The sequence below is a fragment of the Bos indicus genome, chromosome 1, assembly GCF_029378745.1.
Source record: "Bos indicus isolate NIAB-ARS_2022 breed Sahiwal x Tharparkar chromosome 1, NIAB-ARS_B.indTharparkar_mat_pri_1.0, whole genome shotgun sequence".
NCBI classification, from domain to species: domain Eukaryota; kingdom Metazoa; phylum Chordata; class Mammalia; order Artiodactyla; family Bovidae; genus Bos; species Bos indicus.
Genome location: NC_091760.1, coordinates 121,356,243 through 121,369,705, shown reverse-complemented (window position 1 = coordinate 121,369,705; position 13,463 = coordinate 121,356,243).

Genomic DNA, 13,463 nt, shown 5'->3' with positions numbered 1-13,463 from the left:
GAACCTACATATCTTATGTCTCCTGCATTGACAGGCAGGTTCTTTACCACTAGCACCACCTAGGAATGTAAAATTATTTTAAATGTATTCAAATTATCTAAATAAATGATCTTTAAAGCAAAGGTAATACTGAAAATTCATCACTTCCTAATTATTTACTACATTTTGCTATTATCTTGCTCCTCAGGTTATTTATATCCATCACATCTCTGCAATACTGGCAACCCTTCCCAAATCTGCTTTAGTACATCATATTGGTAGGATGTGAGAGTTGGACTGTGAAGAAGGCTGAGCACTGAAGAATTGATGCTTTTGAACTGTGGTGTTGGAGAAGACTCTTGAGAGTCCCTTGGATTGCAAGGAGATCCAACCAGTCCATTCTGAAGGAGATCAGCCCTGGGATTTCTTTGGAAGGAATGATGCTAAAGCTGAAACTCCAGTACTTTGGCCACCTCATGTGAAGAGTTGACTCACTGGAAAAGACTCTGATGCTGGGAGGGATTGGGGGCAAGAGGAAAAGGGGACGACAGAGGATGAGATGGCTGGATGGCATCACTGACTCGATGGACGTGAGTCTGAGTGAACTCCGGGAGCTGGTGATGGACAGGGAGGCCTGGCGTGCTGGGATTCACGGGGTCTCAAAGAGTCGGACACGACTGAGTGACTGGTCTGATCTGATCTGATCTGATTGGTAACTTGAAATTGGCAAATTGGTAACCTGAAGGTGGGAGTGCTTACATCAATTTGAAATTTGAAATTTGAAAAAATGCCACAAAAAATGCCACAAAACAGGCCTTATATTTTGTTGATTTTGTTGCCTATTCAGTCTAATACAGATTAAACCTAAAAGTGTATCTGTCTACATCCATTATGTTATACATAACATAAAATTGAAGCATTTGTCCAAAATTTGAAAACTATTATACTATTCAGCAAAAATGTCATTGACATCATTGACTAACAAATGAGTTCATATATATTGTTATTGGTTCATTTTTCATCTTACCATAAACAAAAATATCAACCAACATTCACATTGAAACTATATACATTCATCAGCTACACCACAGTTTGTGCTATGCATGCTCAATCACTCAGTCATGGCCAACTCTTTGTGACTCCATAGACTGTAGCCCACCAGGCTCCTCTACCCATGTGATATCTCAGGCAAGAATACTGGATTGGGTTGCCATGCCCTCCTCCAGGGGACCTTCCCAAACCAGGGATCAAACTGTGTCTCTTGCATCTTGTCTGCTGCATTAGCAGGTGGATTCTTTACCACTGAGCCATCTGGGAAGCAACCATAGCCTGGCTACAGGTAAAAGAGTTTAGCAAAAATTAAAGAAATTACTCTGTGGGAATAAATTGGCTATATGGAATTTACAATAAAGAATGTGGTATATTTCATTATTTTTAAATTTTACACTATATATTCTTTACCTAAGTAAAGTGTATAGTAACTATATATATATATATATATATATATAAATACATTTTTTCATGGACCAAGTTATTAAATATTTGCCAACATAGCACTGCCTAAGACAATTGTTTACGATGCAAATTCCCAGGCCTCAATCCCTCAGATTAAATTAGTAGATCTTGGGTAAGGCCCAGAAATTTCTTTTACACAACTTTTTTTTCTACAGTGGAAGCCTTAAGTTTGATTAGGGAAGAAGAGAAAAGTAAACAAAATGAAATATACTGTTGAGTCAGTTTTCGATATCAACATATGAGTTCATTAAGAAATCAGAATATAAAAGGGACTACATTCTCTTTTTCAGGAGGGAAAATAAATTCTGCATGGGTATCAGGCTATTTATTTAATTTAAAAAAAGTAAATTAAAACTAAAATCTTTTTATTCACATAAATACTTATTTTCTAAATTATTCATGTATTACCACCATTGTAGTCAAAATCAGTGTGGAAATGAGAAGTCACTTTGGAATTATACATGAAATATGGATGTCTTCATTCTAGAAAACTGATACTATTAAAAATCGTCTTCAACCACAAGGTGAGTGTCTGGATTATGGAATGTTGCACTGAAATGTTCTCTATTGAGACAATCAAACCACAGCATGCACCATTGAAATTTATGAGTTCCATCTTTTAATTACTCCCTTTAACATTTGATCAGTATTTCCACCCCTTAGTAGACAAATATTCTGAAACTTTTTCTCCTGGTTTTATGACACGATATTTCTTTATTATATGACCATCTAAATGACACTATCCATAGAAATGGATTTTGAAAAACAGTTTTAAGCCAAACAACTAGTTGTTTCTAATGAGAGGCCATTAGACATCCAGTTACTGATTCAATTCAATTCTGTTAATCATTTTTAATGTGTTCACATCCAATCCCTTGTGATTTTATGTTTTTATTGTTCAACAATAAGAGAATAGTGAGCCTGAACAGAAAAGTCAGCTGAAATCTCAAAATGGATCAAGAAAACTATTCATACAGTTATCAGAATTCTTAATATAAAAGAGATGCATAGTAGCTATTTGAGTGAATTCAAACTTATTTTCTCATCTCACCCCAAAATCAAAAAGTACACACTGTACCTCCTTAACCACTTTTGTATATTCACTGGCCCCATGCATTGCACACTGGAACATATTCAAGCTTTTTAGATGGGTTGTAACATAGTGGCCTTGATCTGATCAGCTGTAGTTACCTCTAAAATCCCATATTGTCACATTTTTGCAATACACTTAAAGGTGAAAAGAAAATTTCTGTATCAATTGTGAAAGAGAAATGAATGATTTCAGACAACATTAAGCAGATCCTATTTTCTAGACACCCTCACTTCTGGGAGCCAGTGGAAACCAAAATATGATGAATCTTCACACAGTAGAAGCCAAGCAGGTCCATCACTTTATCTGCCCTTAATATCTAATTCAAAAGTAACCAGCTACATTCACAGCAGGGCCTACAAGATAAATTAATTCAAAGCCCTTAGCAACCTTACAATAACTAGAATTAAACTTTCCTTGTCAGGAGCTTAACTATGGCAAAAATTTAAATTAAAAAAAATGTCCTTTTGAAAGTTTTGAAATTAATAAGCCCAATTCATTTGTGACACTAGAGACTATTTAAGTTTTGCAATTAAATAACCAAAGGAAAAATCACATGAAATCCTTTTTCTGAATGTCTTAAAAGTTAAAGACTCATGCTTAATATGAAAAGTCCTGCTTTTTCCACTTGTGATAAATTATTAGTATCTTGGTCATGATATTAATATACTTCCCATCATTACATTTTTAATACAGTAAAAATAATGATTCCTATATTTATGTAGCTACAAATTCTTTAATATACAATTAAGCACACATAATAAGAAGTATGGTTAAACATTTGTAAGTGGAATGTTATTTGGAGCTTTAAATTATATATACTTAGAAGGCAAGAGTGTATTCTTAGTTCCAGAAATTGATAGGTCACTTCCCTGATGTTAATTACTTATACTAATAAGTGTAAAGAAAATTCATCAAAACAATTTGCTAATATTAACTTCCTTTTGTTTTTAATTTCTTATTTGATTTTTTAAAAAGAACTTTGGAAATCCATAAACATGGGAAGCTCATCATATATTATAATTAATTAAAAAACAGTTTTTGAATGCAAATTATCCAACGTGCTATTTTTCACTGATAAGAGATGCGAGTTTTTTCAATTTGTTGTTTGTCTAATGTTCAGGATGTATTTTTAGAAATATATTTAAAATATTTTTTGGATCAAATGAAAGTGTCTCTCCTATTCTTACTACTGCCAAGCTTATGATTTACACACAGTTTAATTATTCAGATGTTTATTATGTTCTACATAATGAAATTTGGACCCTCATATTTTCTTCCTACATGCTCGATGCAGGCTGCAATTACAGCCACAGATATCTGTTTATTTGATGAATTTTGCTTCTTCTGCATAGTTTGATAAATATGGAAATAAGTCAAAACCTACTTTATATACAGTAATTAAAGTGAAAAATCTAGTCATGATGCAAATCCTTAATTGGACTCCAGGAGAGATATGCAGAATTTCTCTTTAATAATATGGGATGACTGGGGACAGAAAAACAAAGCACACTAAAATATGGTTTAGAAGCACAATTAATCACAAAACAGAAAACAACCAATTTAGCATAGCTCATTCAGTGACTCTCGTGGCTCAGGTAATGTTCTTTTAATCATCTGGCTCTAATATTAAGGTTGTGTCATATGCATCTGAAGTAAAATACAATATATATGCTGATCTTCAGTGGGAACCGTGTTCTTTCATCTAATTTGTAAACAGAGCCCTTCATAATAAAATGCTTAGACTACTTAATGACATGTAAGTGAATGATCAAAGCAGTACAAAATGGTTTTAACTGTATTCTTTAAATATATTAATTTTTAGACAAAAATGAATAAGCCTTTGGAGCTCATGATAACTTTTTAGTTCTTGTGCAAATTTTGTTTGGTCCTAATAAAGTAGAAACAACTAGCCAAGATATGCTTTAGGCTTTTGACAATATAAAGGATTCACTTGTTATGTAAAATTAAAGGGATGCATCTTAAGATGGTATAGATGTGGATAGAAAACAAACATCTAATAATCTAAGACCAAAAGTATCTGTTTTCATGTACAATACATTCATTTATCTAATCAGCTAAAAATTAACCATCATTGTCCCCTAATTCAATTGTAAAGATATTATTCTCTATATAGATTTTTATAATATCTCCTTATGGATATAATTATATGAGTTGGCTTAACAAGGAAAAGAAACTGGATTTTTGTGTTACTTTAAATAGAAATCCCATTATTCTGTGGTTCTATATAGAACACGTCTCAAAACTGTGACAAGCAGATGAGAGAAAGGAAATGTTATATCTCCAAAGTTATTCTGAATTGCCCAAGTATTACCAAATTGTGTGTTTGTGTCCTGAGAGGGGCCAAAAAAGAGGTTTATGCCTCTATGCCTCATGGGCACTTGATGACATTATCACTGGGATCATTTTTCTGTTCCCCAGATGTGTCCATCAGAAGAGACCATGACTGCAGCCTCCATGCTGAGAGCAGCTGAAATAAGAGAGGCTTGATGTCCAGTATTCAAATCACTGCAAAATTCTTTCTAACCCAGGACGCCTAACCTTCCCAAACAGATAAAAGGAACCAAAGACAATTGAGTTTAGATGGAGTCTTCTCCTGGTTTCCTGAGATGACCTGACATCTCTATGAGGCACCTGCCATAAAACTTAAAGGTTTCAGGGAGGTTGCCCTTTGATGTCTCTTACTGACAGCCGGTCAGCCTTTGATGTGGTCCTGTGGCACACGTTTTCCTTCACAAACTGAAGCACAGTTTAATAGCAAACAATTTCTACACCCAAGGTAATATTGGTCAAGGTAATATTGATGTTGCTCATCTCTACATCACAAGCTTGCAACCAAGAAAATGAAAAATGTGTTTTGCTTTGAAATGTAGAAAAAAAAAAAAAAAGTGTGTGAACGTAATTGTAATTTACCTGATGTTATAAATACCCAAACTTAGAATGGAAAATAGATTTACTGTATGAATTTTACTTTGGACAATACACTTTCCTTATGTAATAGCAATAATAATACATAATAATAAGGTCCCAGTCTTTTCAGATAAGTATAGCAGATTTAGAAGTAAATGTGCTATATTTAACTATAATATACTCAATAACTTTCAGAAATATTTAAAAGATGGACACATTTTCCTATTTACTGAATCTTTGGTTCTGCACTGTCCATTATAATTAGAGCTTGACCTTTTCTCTAAAAGCTTTACAATGTTTTCCAATGTCAAATGCTCCTAATCTCAAATTTTGGAAATGTAAACTACGGAATAAAGATCATCTATCCTTCTCCACATCTTTAGAAAAATTAATGGTTAATTCTTCTCTGCAGTTCAAATTAAATCAGGTCACATATCTGGACTTTTCCTGTGTTGTTCAAAAGAAGAAAAGACAAAGAAATAATGCCTCTCTGTAGCCCTGGAAGGCAATTTTCTGGTTGCATTAGATGGACACTTTTGAGCTACCTGCATCCATTTTTATTTTATCCAGTAAAAATATAACTATAATCCTACATCAGGAAACTCTATCTGCATTATTTAGGTAATAGTCAAATAATATAAGATAATTAATTGGTAATTAGTTTTCTAATTCATTTGCAATTTCAAACCAACATTACCTTTTTGGTCTCATATTGTAGAAATTGTTTTATTACTAAGAGTCTAGCAGGTTTAATTTTAAACTGTGTCATGTAGAATTCCTTTATATCCTATAATATTTGAAATATGATAAAACTATAAAGTGTTATAGCTCTTTATTATCAAGATGAAATCATGTCCCCTAAAGCTAAAAAATTTATTCCTGAAAATGTTTGCCTACAGTGGTGTATCCCAGTAGAGAGACATTTATTTAGGAGACTTAACAAACCTTTATAGCAATAAATCTCATTACCATTTTTTTTTTTCCATAACAAAAATCCCGAAAGTTTCACTCTACCAGAGTTGTTGTGTTACTAGTCATATAACTATTTCTTAAGTTGCCTATATGGTACACAGACTTATGCTAGTTGTATTATTTCAAAATTTTTAAAGACTAAAACTATGTTACCTTTTTAAAAATGCAACACATTTTTGCCATCATTTCCAAAAAAACAGAGGAGATGGGAGAAAAAATGGTAAGAAGGAAAGAAGGAAGGGAAGAAAGAAACTACTAAAACAATGTCTCCTGGTGTCTGACAATAATACATTTCAACTTAGAAACAATCTTGGCCTTCTCATTGGAAATATGTAGGATAAATTGCATGTTATAAAGCCATTTTGATCCTGTGAAGCCTTTAAAAATGCCTATAATTTACTATTTCTCTCTAAAAAATTTATCAAAACATGAACAAACCAGGCATTTAAAATTCTAGATGTGGTATTTTGAAGAAAAATGTAGATTGAGCATGTATCTAATATTCCTCTAACATCTGAAATATCTTAGAATTTTGAAATATCTAAAAGGAAATATACAAAACTATAAAACATATCATTAACATATAAAACTGTAACCACCATTTACAACTCAAAATGTTACATATCAATTACAACCAACAAAATATAGGCTTTTATTTGCTAACAGGTTACAAATATATATGAGAATGCCAAGCTTTAAAAAACAGATAAACACATGTATTCCAAAAAGTAAGACAGAGGACTCTAGCAGTTTCATAATCTGACAATAAAAATTATTATTGTTCTCTGAAGACCTGTGTTATACAGAAAGCAAATCATGTATGGCTTTCACTTTCTCCTGTACCATCCCCACCACCCACAATTTGGGTCATTAGGAAGAAATCTGTTAATCTTTTCATAAATTTCAAAACCTATGCTTTGGGTAAATCTCAAAACTTCTCTGTCACGCTCTTCAAAATATTTCAAATTTTAAAAGTGAAGTTTCACTTATGGAGTACCAAAAATTTTAATTAATGCCCTTGAACATTTCTATTTCTCTCTCATATTTATTGTACAAGCATATAAATCAGAGAAAAAGTTTCTCACTTGTTAATCATAAGATTACAATTCTACTGCAAGCAGTAATTCCCTTTTGAAAAGATACACTTTTGAAACTGGAATTATCTGTTAAGAATCCTAAGTTTCATTCAGGTTGTTTTGTGAAATGTTCACCATGCAAATATAATAATCATGGTGGTACACCTCTTCCTCAAAAAAAGATGGATTTTACAATTCCAGATGAAGAATAAATTCAAGCCACAAAAATTCAGTCATTATTTCAGGGTAAAATAAAACACACCTCACAACTTAAAGATATCATTATAAAATATGGTGAAACTATATTAAGTTTATTACTTCAGGATATAATATACATGTTATGATCATGAAGGGATTAAGCTGTCTTCCTCTAGCCCTACAATGCAACAAGCATATCTGCCCCTTGTATTCATAAATCTGCTCCTGGGAAACCTAGACCAGCAAAAATTTGCTGTGAAATTTGCTATGTGCCAAATACTTTGCTAAGAGTATAACTTATATACAGAGTATATCATGAGAAACACTGGGCTGGAAGAAGCACAAGGTGGAATCAAGATTGCTGGGAGAAATATCAATAACCTCAGAAAGTGAAGAAGAACTAAAGAGCCTCTTGATGAAAGTGAAAGAGGAGGGTGAAAAAGTTGGCTTAAAGCTCAACATTCAGCAAACTAAGATCATGGCATCCAGTCCCATTACTTCATGGCTAATAGATGGGGAAACAGTGGAAAACAGTGGCTGACTTTATATTTCTGGGCTCCAAAATCACTGCAGATGGTGACTGCAGCCATGAAATTAAAAGACGCTTACTCCTTGGAAGGAAAATTATAACCAACCTAGACAGCATATTTAAAAGCAAAGACATTACTTTGCCAACAAAGGTCCATCTAGTCAAGGCTATGGTTTTTCCAGTAGTCATGTATGGATGTGAGAGTTGGACCGTAAAGAAAGCTGAGCACCAAAGAATTGATGCTTTTGAACTGTGGTGTTGGAGAAGACTCTTGAGAGTCCCTTGGACCGCAAGGAGATCCAACCAGTCCATCCAAAAAAAGATCAGTCCTGGGTGTTCATTTGGAAGGACCGATTTTGAAGCTGAAACTCCAATATTTTGGCACCTGATGCGAAGAGCTGACATTTGAAAAGACCCTGATGCTGGGAAGGAATGAGGGCAGGAGGAAAAGGGGATGACAGAGGTTGAGATGGTTGGATGGCATCACTGACTCAACGGACATGAGTTTGGGTGAATTCTGGAAGTTGGTGATGGTCAGGGAGGCCTGACGTGCTGTAGTTCATGGGGTCACAAAGAGTCAGACACAACTGAGTGACTGAACTGAACTGAAGAGTATAAGACACTCATCCTCACTCCTCCTTATAAGGCTCATTTTAACTTTGTGCAATAGATGGAATCATTACCCATGTAATACTGAATCATTACTCATATATTACAAATACGCCATACATTTGAAACACAGAGCAGTTAAGTACCTTACCCTAGGTCATACATTCAGTAAGCAAAAGCACCATTGAGACAGTACTTATTTATCTTCATGGGCCAGAGAGACAGATATAACTTCTTAGTTTCACCTCCAAAGGAATGGTAATAGACTTTGCCCTGAAAGAAAGAGGGGAACCCAGAAAGAAATGGCCAGTAAAATCAAAGTGAGGGGCAACTAACCTCCTGGTCAGCCAGATGACCTGAGATGTACCCTTTTTAAAGGGAAATGATCATAGAGCTTGGACCTCACCGCCCACCACTACCATGATGTAAAAGCCTCACTTCCCTAACTATGGGGAAATACTAAGTGAAGAGAGAGTACCTACCATGGGTCACCAAGCAGAGATAAACACTGAAAGATTGGCCCAATTCCATGGGAAACCCAAGGTGAGAGGGTGGTAGAAGAAACTGGAACAGCCTGGACAACAGCAGGGCAGGAAATGCCAGAGCGACAAGGGCAGGAAAGAAATTCTGTAAAGTGGAATGAACCCATTTTCCAACCAAGGAGAGGAGAGGCAGGCAGACTTACTTGTAAAGCTTTTACTGAGAGTAACGAAGTCTCACGTACAGAACATTCATCTAAATGAGTGCAAGGCTACAAAACCGAGCCTCAGACACCTTAGCCAGGCAGATGGGGACCAAAGGAACAGAAAGGATATGAAAACAGCTGATGGAGAGAGCAGAAGGCAACGACCTAGCCATCGTCAGAAAACATTCACCCACTCCCTAGGCAAGAACGGAAAGTGTAGTCAGAGAAAGGATTGCCCTGACACAGTCTATAATTAATTGCCATGTTTGATTTCATATTTAGTAAATGGAGTTAAGAGTTTTTCCACAGAGCCCTTAGAGTGTTCTCTAGACAATCCATTTTTAATTACAAGTGTAAGAACCTTAATAGGAGTTTGTCATGCTCCGATAACTAAATACAGCTGGAACCTAACAAGACACTGGACGCTGGACAGATGTGCAGAGACAACATGACCCAGCTGCAGGCTGATGGGGAAGGGTGACAGGCACCAAATCGTGCCAGGACCCTTAGCGCTTCTCAGCCACTGCAAGTAAATCACAAAGTTTACTTTTTCAGTTTCTTCTCTATGAAGCATCAGATGATCTGGTATGTGCCAGAAGATACACACATAACAGGGTCTGTTTGCTGATGCCAGTTAAGTAAACAATTTATGTAATACTGAGATAGGGTTTTGTTTGTTTGTTTGAGCTTGAATTATTTTGAGCATTTTCTTTTCCCCATCTTCATCCTGTCTTTTTTTCTTCTTCTTCAGTTTTCTCTTTGTCAGCCTCTTTTTGTTTTTCTCAGCCCTGAGCATCTCTCTCCTCTTGTACTTCACATCTACCTGACAATCTCCCTCCCCGCTCACCTGTTCAATCAAAATCTAGTTTTCTACCATAAATTCTAAAATTGCATGATGCTGTGTGGCCCATTAGAGTTCAATATGTGTCTTTCTCTCCTTCTCTGAAATCCTTTTAACCTACTTTTGCTTCAGAATTTTTATTTTTTAAAAGCTAGGAAAAGGAGTTTAGCTTTTCTTCCCAGTTCAAATGTACATAAAGAAGGATTTAGTGTATGCCCTGAACAGAAGTTAGCTAATTGGAAAATCTGTTTGAATCCTATCCAATTATAGCATAATACAGTATAAAATAAAATCTCTCTCCTGTTATAGAAAGACTTCTATTTTAGATTCTATTTAGAAAGCCTTCTATTTTTGAAAAAGCTAGCTGATAGAAATTAATACAAATAAACAGCAATATCTTTTTAAAATCCATTATATTTGCATTCCACTCCCATGTCATCCTTATTATCTCTTTTTAGTTGATGCCTGTAGCCCTGTACTCTTTTTCCAATTTACATGAAGGAATTTTTATTTCTTTCAGTTACATATGTTCCCAATATTTAAGTTGCTGCTAACTTTTTTCCAACAGAAGGCCAAAAGTCATAGCTTTGTCATGTTGTTTTTGTCACAATAAACATTATAGCTAATGTCCTTTGTCTAAATTGGTCTTCATTATTCTTTACATCTTTGTGGTGCTTGTTTTTTGCATTATATTTTTTCCAAGCATTGCATCTCCATTCTCTTGAATATCTAATGTGCTGATATTATTTTCTGAGACTCATTATTTCTAGCACTCTACCCAGAGTGAACAGCATACACTCTATTATTTTCTAAATTGCTTTTAAACTATTTTTAGGAAAGTCTCAATAATTTGATTACTATACTACATGACTCTGAAATTCTTTTTTGATTGACCAGGACAAATAAGTGGAAATATAGGAACTGTACACACATTAGTGGAAAATAAAGCATATCAAACACTATATGATTTTAAATTCTAAGAAAAATGTCAAACATATTTTTAAATACAAAAACGAAAATTTCTCTTATATAGAGAAATATCATATTTTAAACATAAAATTTGCAGAATTTAGAACTCTTCTGAAGTGAACCTTTAATTCCTGTTCTCTTCATAATTCTATTTTATTGCATTGCATTCAAAGTAGAAATAGCCACCCAGGGATGGGATATGCAGAAAGTTATTTTTTTGTGGTTTTTATTTTGGCCTTGTCCTGTTTAAGTCAGAAAGAACATGAAAAACATTTTATGAATTAAAGCCAGTCTAGATATACTATTTGAATAGCGAAATCAATACATGTATCAAGAAATTTTTCACTTTTCTTTGTATGTTTAACTATAAAAATATTAGACTGTACTTTTACATGACTGAAATTCAAACCATTAAACTTTTAAGTGATTTCTGCCCATTTATAGAAGAGAAAGTGGCTTGAAGGGAGAAATTATAATCATTTGTTTGTTCAGTCACTAAGTCGTATATGACTTCATGACCACATGGACTGCAGCACACCAGGCTTCCCTGTCCTTCACTATCTCCCAGAATTTGCTCAAACTCATGTCCATTGAGTCAGTGATGTCATCCAACCATCTCATCCTCTGAATAATAGGGATTTTGTACAAGGTGGTTTGGTAATTATCAATCTGAAACTGGGACAAAATCCTAAAGATTAGCATCCTCTTTTTGTTGAAGGGTTCATGGGAATTTATATCATAAATGAAAAATTACTAGTTGATATATAATTTTAATGTCATACTAAAAACTGAACTCCAGGTTGTGTCTAAGAGGAAAATCTATACAAAGAAATGACCTCAATTACAGCCACAAAGATTACCAGGAAAGATGGTGCTCAATTTGATTTTACTAAATGTGTATTTTTCTGCTCCAGGGGCCTTTGGCAACCTCATGTGTACACTTTGAATTATGGCAGAAGTTACACTTTTAACATACCCAGAGTACAGTTCCAAAACTAAAACCTAAAGACGGTCACAGTTGACTGGAGTAAATTGAAAGGTGATGAGGAAAGAAGGCGAGAGATCCATATTACAGGTTAAAAGCAACTTTTCTTAAATAGAACCAGCATCTCAACAAGAGCTTGGCTCTAGAAACTGAAGATATTACTAGACTGAAGGTATTCATTCCCAGAGCAAACATGCCCATCTTCGGGAAGCTAATGTTTCTCTGAGAAACAGAAGTTTATTTTCAACTTAGTTTGTTTTTGATAAATACAATAATGGATTGTCTTTGTACGTGTGCTTAGCTGCTCAGTCATGTACGACTCTTTGTGACCACATGGACTGTAACCCGCCAGGCTCCTCCCAGGCAAGAATACTGGAGTGAGTTTGCCACGCCCTCCTCCAGGGGATCTTCCCAACCCAGGGCTCAAACCCAGTTTTCCTGCAATGCAGGCAGATTTTTTACTGTCTGAGCCACCAGGGAAGCCCTGTTTTTGTATGCTGATGCTTATTTACTGGGGTAGACACAACCCTGAAACACAGCTAGTTAAATATTATAATATGTAATATTTTAAATACTTAGCTAATGTTGGGAGCGACTAAAATAGCTCCATGTCTCTAGAGGAAATTTCAGAGAAACGGTCTTTCTAGGTAAGCTTAAGGAGGCAAGAATATGTTTTGAGCAGGGATTGTTAGGTGTTCTGAATACAGAGAAGTCACTCCCTGCTGTCTGAAATTACATCAACAGAAAAACCTGGAAAGAAGTTGCCAATTACTACCCAAGGTAGTCAGCCTACTGGTGAAAGGCTGGCCACAAGCCAAAACTTTTAAAGTCACATACACCCAGTTTCCAATTTTATTACTGTTACCATCATCATCATTATTATTATCCTAACATGTAAATATTTATGTGAACCATTTTCATGACCTCCATCCACACTATTCTTATTCCTGGCGTTGGAAATAGTCATGACTACAACCTCTCACCTCTATCTTTAAAATTCTGATCCTTGAAGTGGTTCCCAAATCCCATTGTTCAGTTTATTTAATGAGAAATAAAATGTACAAACTGAAAGGAATCAATGAGA